Source organism: Eubalaena glacialis, chromosome 4 (genome assembly GCF_028564815.1).
Source record: "Eubalaena glacialis isolate mEubGla1 chromosome 4, mEubGla1.1.hap2.+ XY, whole genome shotgun sequence".
Classification (NCBI taxonomy): Eukaryota; Metazoa; Chordata; class Mammalia; order Artiodactyla; family Balaenidae; genus Eubalaena; species Eubalaena glacialis.
This window is the reverse complement of record NC_083719.1, coordinates 111,242,034-111,269,416: the sequence shown is the minus strand read 5'-3', so window position 1 is coordinate 111,269,416 and position 27,383 is coordinate 111,242,034. Positions and strand designations below refer to the sequence as shown.

At 38.7% G+C, this 27,383-nt stretch overlaps 1 protein-coding gene across 4 annotated transcripts in view; it reads left to right on the top strand.

Annotated features, from left to right (window-relative positions):
* The first annotated feature begins 12,688 nt into the window (after nucleotides 1-12,688).
* The window catches only part of AFF4 (ALF transcription elongation factor 4), a 97,192-nt gene continuing 82,497 nt past the window's right edge, over nucleotides 12,689-27,383 (top strand). For all 4 annotated transcript variants that reach the window (XM_061189595.1, XM_061189596.1, XM_061189593.1 and 1 more), the window contains exon 1: nucleotides 12,689-13,064. The gene's annotated coding sequence lies outside the window, so the exon portion shown is untranslated. The remainder of the gene's footprint in view (nucleotides 13,065-27,383) is intronic.

The following is a 27,383-nucleotide window of genomic DNA, read 5'->3' as shown; positions in this document are numbered from 1 at the left end:
GTTCATTAAAATTCTTCCTGAGATAAACATCTAAGGGGCCTCCTTGTCAAAAGCGCAGAGCATCCTGATATCGTCATTTCCTCTGTCTGAAGCACGGACTGCACTGTCTGTGAGTGTCTGCAGCAGGTTAATCCCTGTAGAATTGGGTGGTGAGCAAAAATGCTCTTTTGTTTTTCTTTGTTTACAGTACAGACAAGGTATATCTGACCACAGTGGAATTAAACTAGAAATCAATATCAGAAACATCTCTGGAAAATTCCCCAATATATGGAAACTGAATAACAACACTTCTATATAACTCATGGATCAAAAATGAACTCATTCGTACTTCCCTGGTGGCGCAGTGGTTAAGAATCCGCCTGCCAATGCAGGGGACACGAGTTCGATCCCTGGTCTGGGAAGATCCCACATGCTGCTGAGCAGCTAAGCCCGTGCGCCACAGCTACTAAGCCTGTGCTCTAGAGCCCACAAGCCACGACTACTGAGCCCTCGTGCCGCAACTACTGAAGCCCAAGTGCCTAGAGTCCGTGCTCCGCCACAAGAGAAGCCACCGCAATGAGAAGCCTGCGTACCACAAAGAGAAGCCCGCGCACCGCAATTAAGCCAATGCACCGCAATGAAGAGCAGCCCCCCGCTCGCCGCAACTAGAGAAAGCCCGTGTGCAGCAACGAAGACCCAATGCAACCAAAAATAAATAATAAATTAATTAATTAAAAAAAAAGAACTCATGAACTCAAAAGGAATATTACTATATCTATATATCTATATATCTATATCTATCTATATATAGATATATAGATAGATAGATAGATAGATATTTTGGCCACACCGCACAGATTGTGGGATACTAGTTCCCCGACCAGTGATCGAACCTGGGATCTCAGCAGTGAAAGCACAGAGTCTTAACCACTGGACCACCAGGGAAGTCCCCCAAATACTTTTTTTTTTCCCCAAAATACTTTTAACTAACCAAAGATGAAAGCAGAACATCTGTGGGATGTTTCTGATGCATACTTAGGGAAAATTAATAGCACTAAATATTAGAGAAAAAGAAAGTTCTCAAAACAACGACTTCAGCTTGCACCTTAAGAAACTAGAAAAAGAAGAGCAAATAAATCCCGAAACAAACAGAAGAAAGGAAATAATAAAGATCAAGAGCAGAGATCAATGAAATAGAAAACAAACTATAGAGAAAGTCAATGAATCTAAAAGGTAGTTCTATGGGAATTCCCTGGCAGTCCAGTGGTTAGGACTCCTCGCTCTACTGCCGAGGGCCTGGGTTCGATCCCTAGTCAGGGAAATAAGATCCCACAAGCCCCTCGGTGTGGCCAATAAATAAATAAATAAACAAATAAATAAAATGAAATAAAAGAAAAGAAAAGAAAAGGTAGTTCTAAGAGAAGATTAATAAAATCAATAAATCTCTAGCCAGACAGCTCAGAACAAAAAGAGAGAAGAGGCAAATTACCAATATCAGAAATGAGAGAGATGCTATCACTACAGATTCCACATATATTAAAAAGACACTAAGGGAATAGTAAGACAACTTTACTCATTTAATAAATTAGGTAAAATGGAAAAATTCCTTGAAACCCGAACTAACAAGTTTCACTCAAGAATAAGCAGATGACCTAAATACTTGTATATTTATAAAGGAATTGAATTTTTAGTTAAAAATCTTCCCACAAAGAGAACTCACATTTTCAAAAATGTGATTTTGTACTTTTATAAACATTTAAATTTATAAATGAAATAGAAAATATTGTCTAATTTTTCCTTTGGAATTCTTCTTTGACCCATAGGTTATATAGAGTGTATTATTCAGTTTCCATATATTGGGGGATTTTCCAGAGATGTTTCTGTTATTGATTTCTAGTTTAATTCCACTGTGGTCAGATATAATACCTGGAAATATCTTGTATGACTTGAATCCTTTTACCTTTATTGAGACTTGTTTTACGATCTGGAATATGGACTACCTTAGTAAATACACTTTAGTAAATGTTCTGAGTGCACTATGAAAAGAATGTATATTCTGCTATTGTTGGGTGGAGTCTTCTGTAAGTGTTAATGTACACAGGTTATGCATGTGGATAAGGACTGGAAATGAAATTGAACCAATATAAAAAAAATGTAGACTTTACTGTTCATTAGTGAGTTTTTTCCCTGTGTAAATTGCTTGAAATCATATGAAGGAAAACTATGGTTTGGATTGGTATAACTACCCTTCTAGATGGTTCCCAAAGATCCTATTTCCTGTTGTTTATGCCCTTGTATAGTCCCTTCCCCCACTGAATAAAGGCTAACCAAAAAAAAAAAAAAAAGAGTAAGGGCTAACCTCTGTGACCAGTAGAACAGTACAAAAGTGACAGTGTGTGACTTCAGAGGCTAGGTCATAAAAGGCATTACAGTTTCTGCCTTGTCTCTTGAAACATTCACTCTAGGATGAACCAGCCTCTGTGGTATGAGGATACTCAAGCAACCTTGTAGAAAGACCCGTATGGAGAGGAACTGAGTCCTCCAAGCAGCAACCAGCAGCAACCTGCCAGTCACATCCAGGAGCCACTTGGGAAGGAGGTCCTCCATCTGGAGTTAAGTCTTCATATGACTACAGCCTCTTAAGAGACCCAAGCCAGAACTGTCTAGCAAAGCCACACCTGAATTCCTGATCCACAGAAATTGTGAGAGATAATAAATGGTTATTGTTGTGTTAAGCCACTAAGTTTTGAGCAATTTGTTATGCAATAATTCTAAAAACCTAATGCTCATATATTTTAAAGTAAACATTTATTCAAAGACCACATTCAAGCTTCTGCTCATCTCCTTTGAGAAGTTTTTCCTAGACAACCTAGCTGAAATAACCCCTGAACTCATTCTATCCCTTTGCTCTGCTTTTTCTTCTTTACATTTATACCCAGAAATTTAGAGTTTTGTGTGTGTGTGTGTGTGTGTGTGTGTGTCTTTCTTCTCCACTAAAATGGAAGCCCCATGAGAACAAGGACTATTTGTTCACTACTGCCCCTAAGACCAAGAGTGCTTAGAACGCTACCTGGTATATCATAGGCACTCTACCAATAATTGTTGAAAGAATGAATAAATTAATAATAACAAAATCATTAATATTCGCATTTGCCTTAATAGTATACTTGGATTTTATTTCGGGGATGCAGATATGTATAGAGACTATGAGCTATGTGTGAATTTGTACTAACTACTTTTCTTAATGTTTGCATTAGGATCATTTTTACAGCAACATTTTTTGTTGATTCCCTTTTCTTAACAAGGCATTGTGGTAGGCAGCCTCTAAAAGGGCTCCCAATGACTTCTGAGTCCTGGTATTCATGTCCTTGTACAGTCCCCTCTCACACTGGATAGGGCTGACTTGTGCAACCAATAGAATATTGCAGAAATGAATGGGACTTCTGATCATAAAAGACATTAGAAATTTTAAATGGAATATCTCATTACAACTGAATTTCTTCAAACAATTTAAAAAATGAAAAAGAGGCTTTAACCAAAGTTTCTGAGTGACTCATTATGCAAGCAAGGAAAGTCATTTACTGATGGCAGGTTCATTAAATCCTGTTTGATTGTAGCAGCCAAAGAAATATATCCAGAGAAAATAAACTTGTTTAAGATTATTAGCCTTTCTGTGAGAACAGTTACTCAGAGCTGAAGACATTGAGAGCAACATCAATAGTCAATTAAGACACAAGGTAAGTCATATCGACTGGTTTTCCTTGACTCTTTAATTTTTTTGTAATAGCTTCTTGAGATATAATGAACATGCCATACAACTCACCCATTGAAAGTATACAATTCAGAGTTGTGCAACCAACACCAGAATCAATTTTTGAACATTTTTATCACCCTCAAAAGAGACCTTGTACCCATTAGCAGTCCTTACCCATTTCGCCCCCAAGCACCCAGCCATAGGTAACCACTAATCTGTTTCGGTCTCTGTAGATTTGCCTATTATGAACATTTCATATAAATGGAAGCATACTGTGTATTGTCCTTTGTGCTGACTTCTTTCAGTCAGCATAAAGTTTTCAAGGTTCATCTATAGTGTAGCATATATCAGTATTTCATTTCTTTTTATTGCCAAATAATATTCTATTGTATGGACATGCCACACTGTTTATCCATTCATTAGTTGGACATTGACGTTGTTTTCCATCTTTTGGCTATTATGAATAATGTTGCCATGGACATGCATGTGCAAGTTTTCTGAGGACTTTTTAAAATTCTCTTGGGTGTATTCTTAAGACTCTGGGTTATATGGTAACTTTATGCTTAACCTTTTGAGGAAAGCCAAAAAAAAACAAAACAAAACCTCTGTGCATTTTTCAAAAACCGGGTATTTGTCTTTTCACTTTATTGATGCTGTCCTTTGAAGCACAAAACTTTTTAATTTTGTTGAAGTCCAGTTTATGTTTTTCTTTTGTTGCTTGTACTTTTGGTGTCATATCTAATCTAATAAACCATTGAAGATTTATGCCTATGTTTTCTTTTAAGAGTTTTATAGTTTTAGCTTTTACAATTAGGGCTTGGATTCATTTTGAGCTGATTTTTGTATGTTGTGAAGTAGGAGTCCAATGTCATTCTTTTGCATATGGGTATCCAGTTGTCCCAGCACGATTTGTTGAAAAGACTATTGTTTGCCCATTGAATTGTCTTAGAATCCTTGTTGAAAATCAACTGACCATAAATATGAGGACTTACGTCTAGACTTTCAATCCTATTCCATTCATATATATGTACTTGACTCTTGATGAGTACACAGAAGTTACTGATACCAGTCAGTTGTTTATTCAAGGAATCAATGTTGAGTTTGAAGAATTACCACTAAGAGTAGTCTGTGTGGGACAACTACACGTGAGAATATTTTCAAAGAAGTTGAGGAAACCCTAATTCAGTATAACCTGCAGTTGAGCTGAATAAGATGTGTTATAATTGATGGTGGTACCAATAAGTGTGGAGGAGAAAAAGCTTAGTTGGACAGATTTACAAAGCTTTAGAAAATGTAAGGTGTTTAAAGCCTGTTGCAAATATTTGAATTTATCATGTGTCTGTCATCAAACCAACAGTATCAACAGTGAATTTCATTTGCTCTTCTGGACTTAAGCACCATGTGTTCCAGGAATTTTTTTAGAAATAAACCTGAATATCCTGACTTGCTGTACCACACAGCAGTTTGATGGCTTAGTAATGGTAAAGTATTATTGTGATTATTTGAGCTCTGGACTGAGATAGAAATTTTTTAAATTGTGGTAGAATACATATAACATAAAATTTAACATCTTAACCAATTTTTAATGTACAGTTCAGTGGTATTAAGTACATGCACATTATTGTGCAACCATCACCACTATCCATCTCCAAAACTTGTTTCATCTTGCAAAACTGAAACTCTATACCCATTAAACAATAATTCCACATTTCCTCCACCCCAGCCCCTGACAACTGCATTCTCCTATCTGTCTCTAAGAATTTAACTACTCTTGGTATCTCTTATAAGTGGAATCATACAGTGTTTGTCTTTTTGTTACTGGCTTATTTCACCTAGCATAATATCCTCAAGGTTCATTCATGTTGTAGCATGTGCAAATTTTTCTTCCTTTTTAAAGGTTGAATAATATTTTGTTAATGAATATACCACATTTTGCTTATCCATTCATCCATCAATGGACACTTGGGTTGCTTCCACCTGTTGGCTATTGGGAATAATGTTGTCAGATGGAAATTTTTGTGAATAAGTGCCCTCAACCACTGTTGAACACTATCTGGCTTGGAAATTAGCTTTAACTGAAGACTCAATAATGCTTATTAACAAGTTCAACCTAAGTTACAAGGCAAACTGTTTATATGTGAAATTTTACTGCAGACAAGTCATTTCAGCAACAACTTTTTTTGAATCACAATATCAAGTTGTTTTGTATACTTCCTGTGCTGTCCAAAGTTACAAGTAAAATGTCTATTACCATACAGATTTGCAGCATATATCTTTTCTAAGCTTGAACTACAGTGCCTATGTAGGTTTCTGGACTTTGCGGCAGTGAAAGCATGGAGTCCTAACCACTGGACCACCAGGGAATTCCCAGCAATGAATATTCTTAACTAGTATCACATGCCAGTGGATTGATATCAGTATTTGGCAGTACCTATCTGTGTGAAAAGATGTTTTCAAAATGAAATACATAAAACTTTACAACAGATAAGCATTAACAGAGGAATATCTGAAATCACATTTGATGATAGGAAATATTAACTTTGAATCCCAAGTAAGTGAAATGTTATCCCCGCTCCCTGCCAAAAAAGAAAAATTATTATTCTCATTAGTAGACTTGAATTACAAAGCTTAATTACTACATTTTGAATTTAATGAAAAATTGACGGAAAAAAATTTTAATCTATTATGTACCTACACGAAATCCTTGATTTTTGCCACTTGGCCTGTAAAGCCTAAAATATTTACTATCTGGCCTTTACAGAAAAAGTGCCAATCCCAGAAAGAAAGAGAGAGAAAAGAGCTAAAGATCAAGTCTTGAGACACCTCTATTCAGAAGTCAGGGAAAGGTAAAGGATCTCCTGCAAATGAGACTGAAAAGCAGCAGCCAGGAGGGAAACTTGGAGAGTGTGGCATCTCAAAAACCAAGAGAAGAAAGTGTCTCAAACAAGAGAAAATGGTTAGCTGTGTTAAACACTAGTAAGGTAAAGACAAAGATTCAACTTTTGGATTTGACAGTGTGGGAACTGATGGTGATCTTGGTGAGTAGTTTCAGTGGCATAGTGGTAGCGGAAAAGATAGAGAGGAAAAGGTTAAAAAAATTAAATAATGCATCTGAAAATGTTTAGCTTTGTGCCTGGCACATAGTATGTACAGTAATTATCATTGAAGCAGACATGGATGATGTTGTTCGCCCATGTCCCTCACCTCTACCATTTCAGGAATATCAGTGTAACTTTGAATTATGCAGATGTTCCTGATTTTATTTGCCTGAAAAACGTCTCTGGCTGCTGTAGTTTGCTCTACTTACATGCAACAGGCCGGAGTTGCTAGAAAGCCCTCAACAGTGATCAACAGGAGTAGTTATATAAATACTCCAGGGACTTCCCTGGTGGTCCAGTGGTTAAGACTCCGGAGTCCCAGTGCAGGGGGCCCGGGTTCAATCCCTGGTCAGGGAACTAGATCCCGCATACCGCAACTAAGGGCCCACATGCAGCAACTAAAAGATCCCGCGTGCCTCAACGAAGATGCTGCACACGGCAAGGAAAATCCCTCACACGGCAAGGAAGATCCCGCGTGCTGCAGCTAAGACCCAGCGCAGACAAATAAATGAATAAATAAATAAATAATAATTAAAAAAATACTCCAGCTTCCTTGCCCCTCAGATGTGGTAACTGAGATATGTGTTCTCCAGTGTTCCCCAGAAGGATTACGAATGGGAAGACCTGGTACTTGTGCAATTTGAAACAACCATCCCCCAGAAATTTGATTCGTAATCATGACACCTCATGTAACAGTGAAGATTTGGACTGATCATGGCTCTAGATGTTAATATTCTCCAACTCATGCTGAAAAATGGCTGCAAACTCAGACACTGAGAATTGAAACTGTCTATATCCACACGGATTACTGTCAACATTAAATATCTACATGGATTACTGTCAACATTAACATAATTTTATTATTTCATTGTCATCTTCAACATTACTACTATTCCAGGAACATTTGACCAGGAACAGAAAAATTGCAACTTTTCATTTCAGAAACTTCTCAAAGTCTCATTTAAATGAACAAAAACCTACTCCACTTTTCAATAGATGACTTAATTTTACTTATTTATTTGGCTGCACCATGCGGCTTGCAGAATCTTAGTTCCCCAACTAACCAGGGATCGAACCCCAGGCCCCCCGCAGTGGGAGACCAGAGTCCTAACCACTGGACTGCCAGGGAATTCCCTATTTATTTTTATTGAGGTATAGTTGATTTACATTGTTGTGTAGTTTCTCCTGCACAGCAAAATGATTCAGTTATATATATATACATGTATATATTCTTTTTCATATTCTTTTCCATTATGGTTTATTGTGCGACACTGAATATAGCTCCCTGTGCTATATAGTAGGACCTTGTTGTTTATCCATTCTATAGACAACAGTTTGCATCTGCTAACCCCAAACTCCCAACCCATCCCTTCCCCATTCAATAGATGACTTTAAATGACAGTTTACACTGTGTGGTGGGCAGAATAATGGCCCTTCAAAGGTGTTTATGTACTAATCCCTGGAACCTTTGAAGATGCTATGTTACATGCAAAATGGAATTAAGGTGGCAGATGGAATTAAGGTTACTAATTCAGCTGACCTTAATATAGAGAGATTATCCTAAATTATTTGAGTTGGTCCACAGTAATCACAAGGGCTCTCAAAAGCAGAAGAGGGAGGCAGAACAGAAGGTCAGAGTGACGTGATTTAAGAAGGAGTCAACCAGCCCTTGCTGACTGTGAAGATGGATGAAGGGGTCACAAGCCAAGGAATGTGGGCAGCCTCTAGAAGATGGAAAAGAGCCTCTGGTAAAGAACCTCTGGAAAGGAGCAGTCTTGCCAACACTCTGATCTTAACATAGGGAGACCTGTGTCAGACTTCTGATTTATAAAATTGTAAGATGATAAATTTGTGTTATTTTAGGCCTCTAAGTTTGTGGTAATTTGTTAAAGCAGCGATAAAAACTAATACACTCTCAAGACGCTTTAAAACCTTTACCTTGCTGTGTGTGCTAATCCTAACCTATTATACCATGATTCTTATCCAACCCTAATCAAGCCCCCTAAACTGAAAAACCCCCTTAGAACAGACCCCAAAACCTTATAAGTGTTCCAATTTCCCCTTGGAAATGCTACTGAAAACATCAAGGCACCGGTCTCTTTTATCAGTAAGTAATAAACTCAGCTTTGCCTTATCAACACACCATTTTGGTGCTATTTTTTTTGGTGCCAGCATTTGACCATCGTTTTATCCATATGCCTAGAACAGTACCTGCTATATAGTAGATGTTTAATAAACATTTGATACATAATGAATAAATTATCTGAGTTTCTAAAATAACACGGAATAATATTTATGTAGATACATTTATGACTTAGTAATTCCTATGTCTAGAAGTGACTTTCAGAAAATCATTTTAAAGCCTGTGTGAAACCTTGTACGTGGATGTTTATATGTTTTATTCATAATCATTAAAAACTGGAAGCAACCCAAACGTCCTTCAAATGATGAATGCCTAAACAGGCTATGTTATAGTAATAGAATACTACTCAGCAATAAGAAGGGATAAATTACTGAGACATGCAACAACGATAGATGGATCTCAAAGGCATTATGCTAAGTGAATAAAGGCAGACTTAAAAGGTTACATACTGTATGATTCTATTCATGTGATATTCTGGAAAAGGTAAAAGTATAGGGACAGAAAGCACATCAGTGGTTGCCAGGAACTGGGGTTGAGGTGAGGCATTCATTACAAAGGAGCAAGAGGGAATGTTTGGGGGTAAAGGAAATGTTCTATATTTTGATTGGGGTGGTGGTCACGTAGCTGTATGCATTTGTCAGAACTCATAGAACCATACATTGAAAAGGATAAATTTTACTGTATGTAAATTTTATTACTTTTTAATTTTTTATTGAACTATAGTGGATTTACAATGTTGTGTTAGTTTCTGGTGTACAGCAAAGTGACTCAGTTATATATATATATATTCTCTGTATGTAAATTATACCTCCACAAAAATCTGACTTAAAAACACCCCAGGGGCTTCCCTGGTGGCGCAGTGGTTGAGAATCTGCCTGCCAATGCAGGGGACACGGGTTCGAGCCCTGGTCTGGGAAGATCCCACATGCCACAGAGCGACTAAGCCCGTGAGCCACAATTACTGAGCCTGCGTGTCTGGAGCCTGTGCTCCACAACAAGAGAGGCCGCGATAGTGAGAGGCCCGCGCACCGCGATGAAGAGTGGCCTCCACTTGCTGCAACTAGAGAAAGCCCTCACACAGAAACGAAGACCCAACACAGCCATAAATAAATAAATAAATAAATAAATAAATAAATAAAAATTTTAAAAACAAAAAAAACACCCCAGAACTCTACTGAGAATTGCTGCTGTAACAATATATACTGAATACTTTGTTCAAATATTGCCTGTTAATAAAAGTCATATTTTTCTTTGAGATTTTTTTTCTCTTAAAGTTCTATGGTTGGTATTTTCTGATATTACACCAAACTGTGCAGTTGACTTACATTGTTCTAGAACATGAAGTTAGAGACAGAAAATTCACTTTGTTAAAATGGATGCATCTGATTAAATAAAATGACAGAGTATTAAAATGTTACGAGTTGAGAAATATATAATTAGGAACTTTTTCTCTCATTGCTAAAAGGGAAAGAAATTCCGATTTGCAGAATAATTCCAAAGGAAAGTCTATTTTTTCCACTCCAGCCCCCCTTTTGTTTGTTTTTTGGTTTCTTTTGGCTGTGTTGGGTCTTCGTTGCTGCGCACAGGCACTCAGTAGTTGTGGTACGTGGGCTTCTCAATGCGGTGGCTTCTCTAGCTGTGGAGCACAGGCTCTAGGCGCACGGGCTTTAGTAGTTGTGGCTCGTGGGCTCTAGAGCGCAGGCTCAGGAGTTGTGGCACACGGGCTTATTTGCTCCGCATATGGGATTTTCCCAGACCAGGGATCGAACCCGTGTCCCCTGCACTGGCAGGCGGATTTTTAACCACTGTGCCACCAGGGAAGTCCCCTCTTTTGGTGTTTAAGTAAGGTCTCATTTATATTGAAAAATTATCGTGATACTTTATGGAACAAAAAGCATATTATCTTTTGGTTAGCCAAGTAACATTTACACCAAAATAAGTAAAGGAATCTTCTTGTAAAGTTTATGACATATCTTCAATGTTTTAATACTTCTTTAATTGTGTAAAATGATAATCTTTCTTGTTGTCAGTCTCCATCTTCACTCCCTTCCTATACAGGCTTGTAAATCTTCCAAGGCAGAATACAAAAGAAAACACGTGAAATTGGCACTACATCTATGGAGGACAATTTGGCAATCTCTATCCAAACTGAAAATACCTTTTGATTTAAAGATTGCGGTCTAATGAGTTACTGGTATACTTATCCATTTTATGAGACTATTAGTTGCAGCTTAGTTTGTAATTTAGTAATGGCTTGGCAACAACCTAAATGTCCACCTGTAGGAGATTAGTTAAAATAAATTGATATTTGCATACAGTGGAATATTACACTGCCCCTAGAAGAATGAGACACTTCTTTACACAGTGATATGGAAAGATATCCAGGATATTCTAAGTGAAAAAAGGAAGGAACTTAACAGTGTATATAGTACGTTATCTTTTGCATAAAAAGAGGTACATATAAGTGTATTTTAATATATATTTACAACATATCTTGGGAAGGCTACATTAGAAAATGCTAAGTGATTGCCTCCGGAACTGGAGTAGTTGAAGGGCAGGGATGGGACTGCCAATTATTTTTCACTATATTTTGTCACAGTTCATTTTGAGTCTTGCATGAAATCATTTCCTAATTTATATAGATAGATAAAATCTATATAAAGAGTTTAGCTTAAAAGAATATGTGGTCACTTCAGAATTTTAAAAAGAAAAATATTATACTACTATTGCTGATGAATTACCAGCTTTTAAGGCTAATAAAAACATTTTCATATGCACACTCTTTATAGTTTATCATAAAGCTCCTCAAAATCCTTGAATTTTATTTTTAAAAATCTTTAAAATGCTTGCTTCAAAATTAGTAGAGAGTGAAAAAAACACCTTCATGAGGCTCCTTCATGGAAAGAAAACAGATAAGCAGGAAATTATAAAGTGTTTTCCAAAATAATGAACCCAAAGTAGTTTCTCTGGACAGTTACCGTACTGGGTTCTATGAGACCCTTTGAAAATCCTGTCTAATCTATAACTATGGCTTTACTCTCAATTAAATTATAGCTTGCCCTGACTGGCAGGATGTTAAGAACTGAAGAAAAGTGTTCGGAATGATATCTTGAAAAAAAGTATTAACAGTAGAAGATGTTTAGATGACCAAGAAAAAGCGCTGGCTTGGCTTCGTCTGAGAAGTTCAAGCGAGGTTCTAGGCGGCCTCCTGCAGAGAAATTCCCAGCAGACTTCCTATTCCGGCCGGACCTGTCGAGCGCCGCCGCACTGGCTCCGGGCTTCGACGGCAGCACCGCACCACGGGCCTGGGGGCTTCGGCCACACCCTCAGGAGGGGCGGACTGCCTGACCTCCTGAGCCCCAGAACCAGTAGATCCGGCTCCACCCGGCCCCGCCCTTCTGAACCTCGCTAGCGGCTACGCGCTGGAAGGTCTGCGCGCCGAAGTGTGCGCGCGCGAAGTGTGGAGGCCCAATCCTGCCTGTGCCGCCCTGTCAGACGCGGCCGCCGGGCTCAGGGGCTCGGACCTAGGCCACCTGGGCCAGTACCCGGCCAGCCCGGCGTCGTCGGACCCGACCGCCGCGCACATCACCACCTCCACCGTCACCTCCCGGCGCTGTAGGATCCGCAGCCCTCCGCTTTTCTGGCGGGGAGGGGCGCGGCGTCGCCACGTGACGCCTCGTCCCCGCCCTGCCCTGGTCACATGGGTGGCGCGGCCGCTGCGTCAGTCACTGTACTGGCTGCGGGAGTCGAGCGCCGTCGCTGCCGCCGCCAGCGGATGGGGCGGGGGATCCCGGTGCCAGGTCCTCGTCAGCCCGCCCCTGCCTCCTCAGCCAGCCGTCCCGATCTGGGCTCGACAGTCATGGAGCGGGGCGGAACCCCCGCCTGTGCTGTGTGAGGTGCGTCGCCACCGCCGCCGCCTGCGCTTTTCGAGACCTGCCGAACCCCCGCCACCGCCCGGAGCTCCTCGCCCTTGGCAGTCTGTCGCCGCCCCCCGAGCGGGTTCGAATGCGCGTCCGGTGAAGGTGCAGGCCCGGCGCCGCCTCTGCCGCAGCCGGGAAATGGTTCGGGCCTAGCGGAGCCGGGACTGGAGGTGAGAAGAGCAGACAGACGGACTGAGGGCCGGGCCTGGCCGCGGGGAGGGGCTGGGGGGAGGGGAGGACAGCGTCCGTTTGGGGGCTCGGAGAGACCCTCCGGGCTAGGGCTGCTCGATCCGGCTTCCCTCGTCTTCGCGTTCCACCCCCGACCCTCAAAAATATAAATTAATTAAAAAGGCTAACCCAGTCCTAACAAAAATTCCCAGAAATCAATCTTTTCACTGTTTCTCCTTTCCCCTTTCGTCCATTAATCCATTCCTTCCCTCAGAAATTCCATCGACTGATCTGTTACTTTTTAATACCCTTCTCAATTTCAAGTTATTTCTAGTTAAAGAGAAAATAGGCCTAGGTTCTGGCTATCATTACCCAACTAGTTCTCGCTTTCCTTCTCGCGATCCTGCGTATGTCCTCCTCCACCTCCTCCACCTCCTCCTCCTCCTCCTCCTCCCCCCCTCCTCCTCCCCGCCCCCCCGCAAAAAAAAAAAAAAAAGGAAAAAAAATTTCCGCCTTCGACTGGCGAAGGGGGTTGACTAAAAATGGGAATGTGGGGGTGTAATACTTGAATACCCCCCCATAACTTCTGAATCGGTTAGCTAGTTACCCCGATAGCTTGCATTTGGATATTGATGTGTAGGCCTTTCCTCCAGCTGCCTGTGCCCGGGGTTAATCTCGTAATTGACGTCAGTGCTTTGTTCCTTCCACTTTGCTGTTCCTTCCACTCTTTGAGGATGGATCATGGGATATAGGAGTTTGAGGAGTATCCTTATTGCCTTTTCTTTCACAAACGGTATCATTTGTAGGAATGATACAAAGGTGCAAATTTGTACAACGATACAAATCTGAAATGCTTTTGTACGGAGTTCAAACTAAGACGAAGAGTTCGATTTAGGGTTCTCATAGTCACTTGCAATTAAGAATTGTGCGATTTCTTTTCTGCTGGCCTGTTGGAGATTTTAAACTAAGGCCAGTCCCTTTTCCAGTTACCACTGTTTTTCCTTACAGAATCTAGGCTATAGTTCCTTGTGAATAGGATGTTTGTAAATGTGACGTTTAAAATGTCTTATTTTTGAGGGTTCAGATGTTAAAAGCGCAAAGCTTTGTTTCCATATTGATTCTGCAAAGCTTTGTAAAGTGCTCCTTTTATTTAACTGTCCTTTAACTTATCAAAATTGAAATATGAGAACTTTCTTAATTTGACATTTAATAAAGAGCCTCTGTGGCCTGTGAATCTTGCCTAGAATCATCTTTGGTTTTACGTGCATGAAGAAGTGTTGGCAAGTGGCCATCTGGTTTTTAACAAAGCTGGCTTCTTTCAATTGCTCAGGTTTATTTTACTTATTCATCAATGCCTCCTTCAGTCTCCAAACATTAAAAAAAAAATCTTAAGAAGTTATTTTAAATTATCTTTTAGCGTTAACTTACCTGAGGCAATAAAAAAAAATTTTTTTTTTAACACCAGCATTTTCATTCAGTTTGTGGTGGCTTGCAGGCTGACGGCTTTGGTTTTTGTTAGCTCTACAGGAACAGTAGGCAGATTTTGCTTTCAATAAAATTCTGTGTCAAGTGGAGGCAAGATAGGATGTTTGTGAGTGACCAAACTTTTACTGTTTGATTTTTAAAAAAAGAGCTTAGCTGTGATTATTGGAAAATGGTCTACAGTTTTGAGGTGTAAAGGTGATTCTACAGTGCTTTGAAGCTGTGTAATTAAGCATTCTTAAAGATAGCATATTTTCATTCAGATTCAGTTTCTGCTTGTCAGATGATGTACATTCCCTTCTCTGTGCTCTTGAGATACTGTACCCCCTTTGTGACAGTTGATGCATTCTGCTTTGTATTGTAATTTTTTTATAGATCTGTCATGTCTTTAGAGCAAGAACTATATTTATACCTCTTTGTGTCCTCCCCAGTATTTTATACAATTACTAGGTTGAATTTGAATGTGATATCCAACCCAAGATTTCACAAAAGGGTACTCTTAAAAAAAAAAAAAGCTGTATGAGCAAGTGATCAGTATTTATTTGTAGGGGAAAAAGTAGCTATCAGCTACAGAAAATGACAGAAGGTGAAGCCTTCTAAAATTATGTATCTTACATTTTTTTAAGAGTTAAGGTAAATGTCATGGTTTTATGTGTACCTGAGAGGAACAAAGAAAACAGGTATTTCTTCTTTTGTGGCCATCTACTGGTTTAGAATGGAGTCCAAAATGTATGAGGCCTTCTCTTCATAGTATTTTTCATAAAAATCAAAGAGGTAGTCTTTTTTTTAATATAAATTTATTTATTTATTTATGTATGTATGTATGTCTGTGTTGGGTCTTCGTTGCTGTGCGCGGGCTTTCTCTAGTTGCTGCTAGCGGGGGCTACGTTTTGTTGTGGTACCAGGCTTCTCATTGCCGTGGCTTCTCTTGCTGCTCTAGGCGCGCAGGTTTCAGTAGTTGTGGCACGCGGGCTCAGTAGCTGTGGCTCGCGGGCTCTAGAGCGCAGGCTCAGTAGTTGTGGCGCACGGGCTTAGTTGCTTCACAGCATGTGGGATCTTCCTGGGCCAGGGCTCGAACCCGTGTCCCCTGCATTGGCAGGCAGATTCTTAACCACTGCGCCACCAGGGAAGTCCCCAAAGAGGTAGTCTTAAATATCGAAGGCACACCTGGACAGTGACCCAGAAGTGCAGTGTGTATTATAAAAATGGGTAACTTAGATTTGATTTTATTTTACTATTTTTTAAATTTATTTTTTATTGAAGGATAGTTGATTTACAGTGTTGTGTTAATTTCTGCTGTATAACAAAGTGACTCAGTTATATACATATATGCATTCTTTTTTATATTCTTTTCCATTATGGTTTATCCCAGGATATTGAATATAGTTCCCTGTGCTATGCAGTGGGACCTTGTTGTTTATCCATTCTGTATGTAATAGTTTACATCTACTGACCCCAAACTCCCAGTCCATCCCCTGCCCCCATGTCTGTTCTCTATGTTTTTTGAGTCTGTTTCTGTTTTGTAGATAGGTTCATTTGTGCCATATTTTAGATTCCATGTATAAGTGATATCATACGGTATTTGCCTTTCTCCTTCTGACTTACTTTACTTAGAATGATAATCTCTAGTTGCATCCATGTTGCTGCAAATGGCATTATTTTGTTCTTTTTTATGGCTGAGTAGTATTCCATTGTATATATGTACCACATCTTCTTTATCCATTCATCTGTCAATGGACATTTAGATTGTTTCCATGTCTTGGCTATTGTGAATAGTGCTGCTATGAACATAGGGGTGCATGTATCTTTTTGAATTATAGTTTTGTCCAGATATATGCCCAAGAGTGGGATTGCTGGGTCATATGGTAGATTTTATTTTTTATTTCAGCTCTATTCTACAGATAACTTACTATAAAAACTTTCCTGTATAATGTAAAGGATTTCCAGCTCTATTCTACGGATAAGTTACTATAAAAACTGTCCTGTATAATGTAAAGGATTTCCAGCTTTTGAACCCCCAGTCTTCATTATGGTTTTCCTATTTCCTTTTTTATTTCCTCTGAAAAGTTGGAACAATTATATTGATTTCTGGGAGGGTGTTTGCCAGTCTCAGTTAATTGTGAAATAAGGTGTAGTCAGTGACTAAAAATTGCTTAAAGCTAACCTGACCTGTTACCTTGCTACTTTTCCCTTTGGTTTAAGGAGAGCACCCCTACTTGCAGTAACTCCCCACACCCAGAGATTGACATGAATGGATTGCTCTGGAAAGCCAGTATGGTTTGGCTACCCAGATACTGTCGTGATCTGTCCTGGGACTGGGCTTCCTCGGTCTGCTTTGGGCCTGAATGGGTCTCCCATGATTTTGTCAGCTTGGAGCTGCCTAGTGGGTTATGACATTTCACTTTGACTTTTCCTTTTCTTGTCATCACTAGGGTAGGGACAGTTTAATGGAAAGGTGAGTAGAGTCAATACTCTTCATAGATAGGCCTTCCCACCTCTTTCCAATTGCTATCATTTCTTCCATATGGAATATCACTTTTCCAGTCTTGTTCCCTATCTCTTAACATTTCATCATCTTTTAAGGCACAATGCAAATACCATTGCCTTAAGTTTTGCTTGATTCCCTACCCCAGTAGTGACTTATCTCCTTTGAATCCCTGTATCGCTTTGTATCTCTCTTAATATTTGTTATGCAGCTAACTATGGGACTATAGCAGGCTGGATGACTTTGAGGACAATCAGTGAAGACTCACTAGTAGAATAAAGACTGTGTTATACTATTTTATTGTGTATCTCTAAGAATTAAAACAATAATCCAATTTAAGATTTTACTAAAAAAATTAACAGTAATTCCTTAATATCATCACATATTCTACTCAGTGTTCAAATTTCCCCGATTACAGTTTTTGTTTTGTTTTAACAGTTTGTCTGAATTAGGATCCAAATAAGGTTCTTACATTATATTGTGTTGATGTGTGTCTCAACCCTCTTTTCTTTCTGTCTTTTTGTTCTTGTTCCTATACAATTGGTTTGTTAAAGAAACCAAGCCTTTGCCCTATGAGATTTCTCACAGTCTGGATTTTGCTGATTGCATCCCTGTGGTTTCATGTAATATGTTCTTCTGTCCACTGTTTTTCCTGTAAATTGGTAATTACATCTAGAAGCTTGCTCCGATTCAGGCTTGAGTTTTTTTTTTTTCGATGGGAAGAATACTTCATAGGTAGAGTTGTGTACTTCCTATGTATTCTTAAACCCTCAGCCTGGCTTCTCATCCTAGCATGCCAGTGAAATTGCTCTTATCAGGGCCACCTGTGACTTCTACATTGACAAATTGTATAATCATTGCTTACTCCTTTACCTCTTTCTATACTTGACATTGTTAACCATTGTCTCCTTGATACTGTTTTTTTTTTCCTTGACTTTTACGACTCTGTCCCTTTCCTGCCTTTCTTACTACTAGCTGATTCTTTGCAGACTCTTAATTCTCTGCTAATCATATTGATATTTATGAATTTCCACCTTGACCTTCTCTTTTCACTCTTCCTGGTGATTTTTTCCATTTTTGTTGCTGTAGCTACCATCTTTAAGTGTTTTAAACTCACCAGAACTCTTTGATCCAACTGAATATCCCTGTTTAGATTGTCCAATAGGTACTTTGTTTTAGTTAGGAGAGCGACACATACCTAACTGAAGCAAAAAGAAGAATTTTTTGGAAACATACGGGTATCCATGAATTCTCAGAAAGGCAATCAAGCCATAGGAGGACAGCTAGAACTCAGGAACAGCTAGATCCAGGGGCTCCATATGTGGTCAGGAGTATCTCTTTATGTCTCACAAGATACTCTTTTTTTTTTTTTTTTCACACAAGATACTCTTTGTGTGTTCAGTTAGTTCTTTCTTGCTGCAGGTCAGTTTTTTTTTTTTTTTTTTTTTTTTTTTTTTGCAGGTCAGTTTTTAACACTTACTAATATCTTTTGAGTTTTAAATCTTATAGCTTCTGCCATCAGAGAGACTGACCTGATTCTCAGTCTCAGATCTCAGGAAAGGGACTCGTTAGGTTATATATCCAGCTCTGGACCACAGCTGTGGCTAGCGGGCTGCATCCCAGAGAGAAGAGGAGTAAAGGACACTCTAAAACATAGTTGTCCAGTTCATTCATTCCATGGCTATTTAGCACACACACAAAGAGTCCTACTTTTCTTATATATATTAAATATTTTCTTTAACATAATCTCACTATCTCTATAAACCAGCAAACACTCTCATCTCTTCTGTGGAAACAACCCAAATTCATATCTACTTACCACATCCAGAGGTCATTGTTCTCTGAGTCCAGATTCTAAAGGTGATACTCTTTGTTAATCAGGCCTAGATATGCTTTGTCACATGTTTGAAAATTGTGGACTAAATACTGAATTTAACCATCCCCAGCATAACTGATACACAGTGGTAGAAAAAAAAAATAGCTAAAACTGTCATGAGGGGAGGGGAGAGGAAGGTATCATTGTTCCGAAACTTAACACCGTATCTTGCTGGACAGGTACAGAAGGTAAATGATAGAACCAGCAAATTGCATGGGCCTTCATTTGTTGACTTACTTCCTTGCAAATGGAGTGAGTTCTTTGGCAGCCAAATGAAGATTTTCAATTCTGTCCACTAGAAAGAGTTTCCTTTTCTGACACTTAGAGGACATTTGAAAGAATAGGAGAGGGCAGTTCTGTGTTGCCTTAGCACAAGGGTTGATACACTACGGTTAGTAGGCCCAGTGCTGCCTGCTTTTGTATGGCCTGAGAGCTAAGAATGGTTTTTACATTTTTTTTAAATGGTGGGAAAAAGTCAAAAGAAGAATATTTTGTGGTATGTGAGAATTATAGGAAACTCAAAATTCAGTGTCCATGAATAAAGTTTTATTGGAGCACAGACAACACACCCATTTGTTTATGTATTGTATGTAGGTGCTTTTGCTGATACAGTGGCAGAGTTGAGTAGTCCTAACTTTATGGCCTGTGAAACCTAAAATATTACTGTGTGGCTTTAAAAAAGTTTGTCAACTTTTGTCTTAGCAGATCGAATGGCCCTTAGTGGATATTTGAGTCTGAGGATTGCCCTAGGGTTGAGCAGTTAGTTACAAGGTCCTATTTACTGTGGTGGTTGTTAGGGGATTTTTTGTTTGATAGTATGTGTGTGTGTGTGTGTATATATGTATATGTATATATATATATCTGTGTATATGTATGTATAAATGTGGGTATACATATATGTGTATATACATATGTGTGTGTATAGATACCCATTTACATATACGTATAGAGATATAAATAAAACAGGTGGGGTCTGCATATTGGCCTAGCTTTAGTTAAGGATTCAGACTTTATCTGTCAACTGTACCCTGAAGGTAGGATCACACTATAGGTTACATTGTAACACGGTTGCTCTTAGTACAGCTATGTGAATGGGGGAGAGAATTTTGAGAAAAGCTGGGGGTGAGTGAGGTGAACCTAGAAGCTGATCAGATAGTCCCTATAAGTGTTGATCATGTTCAAATTAACTATTCTACTACTTCTCAATCCCCTCACCCCTAAATTCTGCTATTTTCCTTGCCTTGGAGGATGTATCACTATCATTGTTTTTTCTAGAAACCTGCAAGTTGTCCTTGATTCCTCCATTTTACACCTCACATCTGTCTGGCCCCAAGATTCTACCTCCTTAACATCTTTGAATCCAAACCCTTTATCTACATTATCAACACTCCTACTATTACTGCCTTAATCCAGGCTTTCATTTCTTACCTGGGTTACTGCAACAGTCATCTCATTTGTTTCCTTATAATCTACTTCATCCTGTACCAAAGTGATTTTTTTTCCCCTCTAAACTGCGAATTCACTTCTCTTAGAACTCCTTAGTAATGTTGTATTTTCTGTAGTATTTTTCTAACTGGGCATTCTTGTACATTAATGAGTCTTATATAACTTCTAAAGGACTGCTTTATAGCCAAGTAATCCCTTGGGAGTTTGTTGCTGTGTTTAGATTTTGTTTATTATTGTGTTTGTGCCAAGTTATAAAGCATTGTACTGATGATGCTCAGACAGGGAAAGATGGTGAGTTAAATTGGATCATGTCATGGTATATGTTAGTATAGGCAGGCTTAGTAGTTAGTATCATATTTTCACTGTGAGATGTATCTGGTAGATCCCATCTTGTAATTAATCAACGTGAAACAGTTTGTTTGCAGTATGAGTGTTTTATTCCAAACTTCAGCAGTGATTATACTAGATACACATTTAATGTAGTTTTCATTAAGGTACTGAACCACAAATGAACAAGAAAGATTGCCAGAATTAACAAGTGGGCCTCTTTAAAACTGACATTTAAGGACCGCTAGCTGGTATGGTAGTATATATAAGGTTGTATTTCCCTAAATTAGCAAATAAACACTTGCAGTTATTAAATCTGTTTAGTTTTACATATTTATAAGCATTTTATGCACTAGTGTTATTGAAGTCAAATTACAGAAGTGGTTTAAAAATATAGAACTATGAGAATTCCCTGGTGGTCCAGTGGTTAGGACTCTGCGCTCTCACTGACAAGGGCCCGAGTTCAATCCCTTGTCGATGAACTAAGATCCCACAAGCCATGCGGCACAGCTGGAAAAAAAAAAAAGTGTGTGTGTGTGTGTGTATATAAAACTAGACCTGAGACTACATATTTCCAGGATTGACTACATCATTGGTATAGTTTATGTAAAACAACATAATCTGTTACATTAGCATTTTTTTTTTTTAATTTATTTTTTTTGGCTGCACGTGGCATGCAGGATCCCAGTTCCCTGACCAGGGATCAAACCCGTGCCCCCTGCAGTGGAAGCATGGAGTCCCAACCACTGGACCGCCAGGGAAGTCCCACATTAGTGTTATTTAAATTTTTGTTTTGTATTTAATTTTTAAAGTTGTTTCAGTGTTATGGTTACATAAGAGCTATATAACATAATGAGTTCATACCTAATTTTATATCCATACCAGATTCTTCATATTATAATTTTTAAGAAGTCATCACTCAAGATCTGGGAGATATTAATTTTCTCTGAAAAGGTATCCTTATGTCTTTCAGATTTCAGAAACAAACCCACAGGTCTGGTCTGATCCTATGTATTTCTCCAGCCTTACCTTTCATTTTGTACTTCCCCAACCCTATTTTCCAACTACTCTTGATCTATCTCTATTCCCTCTGGGTGTATGCTATGTTCTCTCTTCAGGGCTGTTCCACGTGGTATTCTTTCTGCTCAGAACTAACTTCCCTCCCTTCCTCTTCTTCCTTCCCTTCCCTCCTCCTATCCTCCTGCCACCTTTCTGTAGTTGGTCTAGCTGCAACCAAATCTTGGAGATGATGGGTAATTTTTATTTTTATATCCTTAGCCTTAGTGCAGTGTGTGACAACATATGCCCTGGTTAACTACAGTATTAACGTTGTACCGTATATATAATATTGGTCTATATTGAAGAGACAGATTTTAAAATCAGAGTTATAAAGCATTCAGAATTCCTTCTGAGTTCTGTTTAAATATGTTACAAGTCTGCAGTAGAAAATATTTTGACAATAGGTTTACTCTTATCACTTTATAAATTGATTTTTCAAAGTAAATATTCTCTCTGCCATAATAACTCATTTAATATATAAATTTGTATTCCGTGATTAAAGAGCAATAGCCTTAAATGACCTTAACTACCTTTTAAAGCAATATTCTTATTTACATTTTAATAGGACCTTATTAATAAGAAGTTAGGGTAATTAGGATAGGGGCTGATTTAAGTTCACAAGCCTTGAGTATATGCCTTCTTCATTCAGTACGTTAGCGTTTTCTCTCTTAACATTTTTTGTAATATTCTAAGACACTAAATATATTTTAGGAAACCCAGATACTTTATTATCACTTGTCTTCCACATATGCAGATGAAGATGAAATTAATCAGAAATAATTCCTTTTTAGTGTAAACTCTAAAGAACCTTTGCTGAGTAATGCTTTTTAACTTTTGTTTAATTTGCTATATGCATTTTTAAGTAATAAAATTGCCTTTATTTTGCCTTTTTGACGTGTGTTATTTTCTCTTGGCTTCCTCAGGTACTATAAATGAAAGCAGTCTTGCAGTACTCTTTTGAACAGATCATTTCTTTCTGGGTGTTGTTACTGAAACACTCAGTTTTTATACCATCTCAGTTTGCCAAGTATGATTATGAGATTTTACAGTCTAGCACTTGTATTTGGTGAACATTTGAGAGTGTAGGTTTTAAGTAAAAATAGAAATTGATCATTTCTGTACAAGTGGTTTTTTTTTCTTGTACATATGTTGTTTTTTTTCTTTTAGATAAACTCTTTTAGAGAAATTGCTTTAAAAACAACCGAATTCATTTAGTATCAATATTAATGCTTTATTGGGTTGATAATATATTGAATGCAGGAAATGAGATAGTAAATGAGATAACCCCTATTAAATGAGAGAACCTCTACTTTCTAACCAAGTTGTGAAGTTCATTAGTTTACTTAAGTGATTGTCTACTAGGTTATGTTCTAGGTATGCAATGCTGAAAAACAAGCACATTCCCTGATTATTGTCTAGTGGGAGAGGAAATATTAATGAACATCAAAATAAGTATATACTTAATTGTGATCAGGTACTCTGAAGGAAACAGGAATTGTCTACATGAATTTTCTTAAGCTGGAAAGAGCGCCACAGTTCAAGAAGCCTAAAAAAGGCCCTTGGTGGGAGCTGGGAGGGGAGGGCAGTGAGATATAAAATGAATCTGATGAGATAAGCAGGAGTCACATCAGTAGAAAGTCAAATCCTGGCTTTGTAGGCCATGTTAAGTACCTTAAAGTTTATCCTAAGGCAAGTGGAAAGCTTACTAAAATTTTTAAAGCAGGGGTTGAGTGAAATGATCTGGTTTGTGTTTTAAAAAGATCACTTTAAAAAAAAAAATCACTTTAGGGCTTCCCTGGTGGTGTAGTGGTTAAGAATCCGCCTGCCAATGCAGGGGACACGGGTTCGAGCCCTGATCCGGGAAGATCCCACATGCCGCGGAGCAACTAAGCCCGTGCGCCACAACTACTGAAGCCCATGCGCCTAGAGCCCGTGCTCTGCAACCAGAGAAGCCACCGCAGTGAGAAGCCTGCGCACCACAACGAAGAGTAGCCCCCGCTTGCCACAACTAGAGAAAGCCCACGCGCAGCAACGAAGACCCAACGCAGCCAAAAATAAATAAATAAATAAAATAAATTAATTTTTTTAAAAAAAGATCACTTTAGCTGCTGTATGAAATATGGATTAGAGAGAGATGAGGGGAACTAGGAGTCCCAATTCGAAGGCTGTAGCATTTGTCCAAGTCTGAGGTAAAATGATGGCTTGTTTTGAACAGTGGCAGTAGAGAAGGAAGTGAACTGATAAATTCAAAATATATTTTAGAGGCCATGGTTATGGAGTGGATGTGGAGAGAGGTTGAAGAGAGGGTTCAGCAAGAGCAGGTGGTTGGTAGGATGAGGATCACTGGAGCAGAAGTTGTTGGCGGTAGCGAAAAGAGATCAAGAAATCAATTTTGGATGTATTAAGATTGATATTCCTCAGTCAAAGGACATCAGACGGGCTTGATGTGGAGTATATTTTGGTATTTGTAGTATAGACATATAGATGGTATTTTAAGCCATGAGAATGTAGGGGAAGAATGTAGACTTAATCAGAGTCTGAATGAAGACTTAATCGGAGTCTGAATAAGACCCACAGCTGAGTCCAGAGGAGCACCAATTTTTAAGAAGTCTGGTAGATAGAATGGGAGAAGCCAGAGGTGCTAGGAAAACTGGGAGGGCTGGGGTTATAGAAGCCAAAAGTATATTAAGGAGCCATTAGTGGCTGAATATGTTGAACAGTAGGTCAACTAAAGTGATAGTGTCTGTTGAATTTAGCAACTTGCAAATCAGTGTGATCTTGGCAAAGGAGTGGAATGTGGGAAGTTGGAAACAATGTTGGAAGGTTGGAAACAATGTTGGAAGGTTGGAAACAATGTGGAATAGTGATTGGATATATTTTGGAAAGCAGTTTGTGTATATCAATTAAAATTGAAGATGCTCATTCCCTGCAACCTAGCAATTCCGCTTGTAGGTGTCTCTTCCAGGAAAACTCTCACTCACTGGTACAAAGAGAAGTGTATGAAAATGATCATTACAGGGACTTCCCTGGTGGCGTAGTGGTTAAGAATCCGCCTGCCAATGCGGGGGACACGGGTTCGAGCCCTGGTCCAGGAAGATCCCACATGCTGCGGAGCAACTAAGCCTGTGCACCACAACTACTGAGTCTGCGCTCTAGAGCCCAGAAGCCACAACTACTGAGCCCATATGCCTAGAGCCCATGCTCTGCAACAAGAGAAGCCACCATAATGAGAAGCCCGTGCACTGCAACGAAGAGCAGCCCCCGCTCTCCACAACTAGAGAAAGCCCGCGCACAGCAACAAAGACCCAATGCAGCCATAAATAAATAAAATAAATAAATTTATTAAAAAAAAATCATTACAACATTGTTTGTAATGGCAGAGAAAGGGGAAACTACCTAAATATCCATCATCTGGAGAGTGGATAAGTAAATTGTGTGGATACACAGTAGTGAAAATAAATGAACTACAGCAACATGTATCATGATGGATTAACCTCAACATAATGCTGAGAATTTAAAAGGCTCACAGTCTTTAAAGTGTACCCTTTTTAAAGGTTGAAAAATATGCAGAACAATTCAATGTCTTATTTAGGGATACATACATATATAGTAAAAGTATAAAGAAATTTATGAGAATGATTAACACCAAAATCAGAATAGTGGCTATCTCCTGTAGGGGAAGGGAGCACAGGAGATGTGATCCAGGAGGGGTACACAGTAGCCTTCCACTATATTGGCAATGCTTTATTTCCCAAGGCGGTTCATGGGTAACACAAGTGTTTACTATATTGCTCCTTACACCTTTTTGGGTCACTTTATCAAACAAATGGTTGCAGAGAAAGTGGGGAATCACCAAGAGTCCTTTTGGCTGTGAAGGAGAATAGAGGAGAGATAGAGTGATAGCTGGAGAGATCTATGGGATCAGGGAAGACTTTTTTTTTTTTTTTAAAGAAGAATATGTTTGAATGATGATGGAAGGGATTCATTAAAGAGAGAAAAGTTGAAGTTGCTGGAGAGAAGGCAGTAACTGATAAAGGTCTAGGAGAAGATAGCAAAATGGGCATAATTGTTCTTTGATAGATGCTTTTTCTTTTTTAGCCAGAGGAAAGAAGAGAATGGATGCAATGTTAATAGTTTGAAAGTTGATAGTTGATTTCTCTCTGGTCTTTAATCTTTGTCCAGTAAGATAGGGTCATTTGTGGAATGGAAGCTAGGAGGAAGAGTCATAGAACTCCATGAAAATACTTGTGAGGAATAGGAAAGAGCATTCGTCAGAGAAGGATAGTAAATTTCCGGGAAACTTTGAGGGCCTAGTTGAAAGTGATTCATGAAACATGATTATGAGAAATTAGATAATGTATAAAGATATGATGAAGAAAGCACAAACGGTACGGAATTATCTTTGCTGTCATGTTTTTTACTACCTTTTTTTTTTCTTGGTCACGCAACACAGCACGTGGGATCTTAGTTCCCCAACCGGGATCAAACAACACCCCCCCCCCCCCCCCCCGCCACTGGAAGCACAGAGCCCTAACCGCTGGACTGCCAGGGAAATCCCTTTACTATGTTATTTTATACCTGAAGGCTATAGAAATCTCATGACTAACTTTGGCTGAAAGGTCCTTTTAATGCAAAGTACCATTTTGGGACCTGATGTTTTGTTATTGTTGGCTTTGATCTCCAGGTGTACAACCTCTGTTTGCCTACCTTGTAGGAACTGACCTCTTCAGACTCTCATGGGTAGAGAAATCCTGCCAAATGAGGCCAAGAGAGATTTCTCTACCTATAAGGCTTTTTGCTTTAAGATAGTGTATTTTAAAGTTACAGTTTAATAGCAGTTGTAATAAACTGGATTCTAAAATAATTGAAATCTTAGCTTAAGTCTCATTTTGACTTTTGGAGTGTAAATCATTTAATAATCTGGTAGCTGAATGGCTTCATTTTTCAGTAGGATAGTTCTAAGATACTAATTGAAAAAAAACCATTGTAACAGGTTCTGAACACTTGAAAGGGGCAAGTTAAAGGTCACATTTTACTCTTTAAACTATTTTTGAAGTTTCAAATTTTAAAAGGTTATAAAACTAATACATGTTTTTATTAAAAGGATTATAGGAGATGAATTTCTGGTTCATTGGGAATGCACACTTTTTTTTGAACTGTAATTTTTTTTATTGTAATATATGCACAACAAAATTTATCATTTCAGTCATTTTAAATGTACAGTTCAGTGGCATTATTTACATTCACAGTGTTGTACAACCATCACCATTGTCTATTTCCGGAACTTTTTCATCATCCTAAACAGAAGTTCCATACCCATTAAACGATAATTCCCTATTCCCTCTTATGCCCAGCCCCTTGCAACCACCATTCTACTTTCTATCTCTGTCAATTTACCTTTTCTGCATACCTCATGTAAGTGACTGCTTCATCCATGGTAGCATGTGTCAGAATTTCATTCCTTTTAAAGGCTGAATTATATTTCTTTTATGTGTATACCACATTTTGTTTGTCCATTCATCTGTTGGTGAACACTTGGGTTGCTTCCACCTCTTGACTGTTGTGGATAATGGTGCTGTGAACATGGTGTGTACAACTACCTGTTTGAGTTCCTGTTTTCATTGGTCATATACACATAAGAGTATA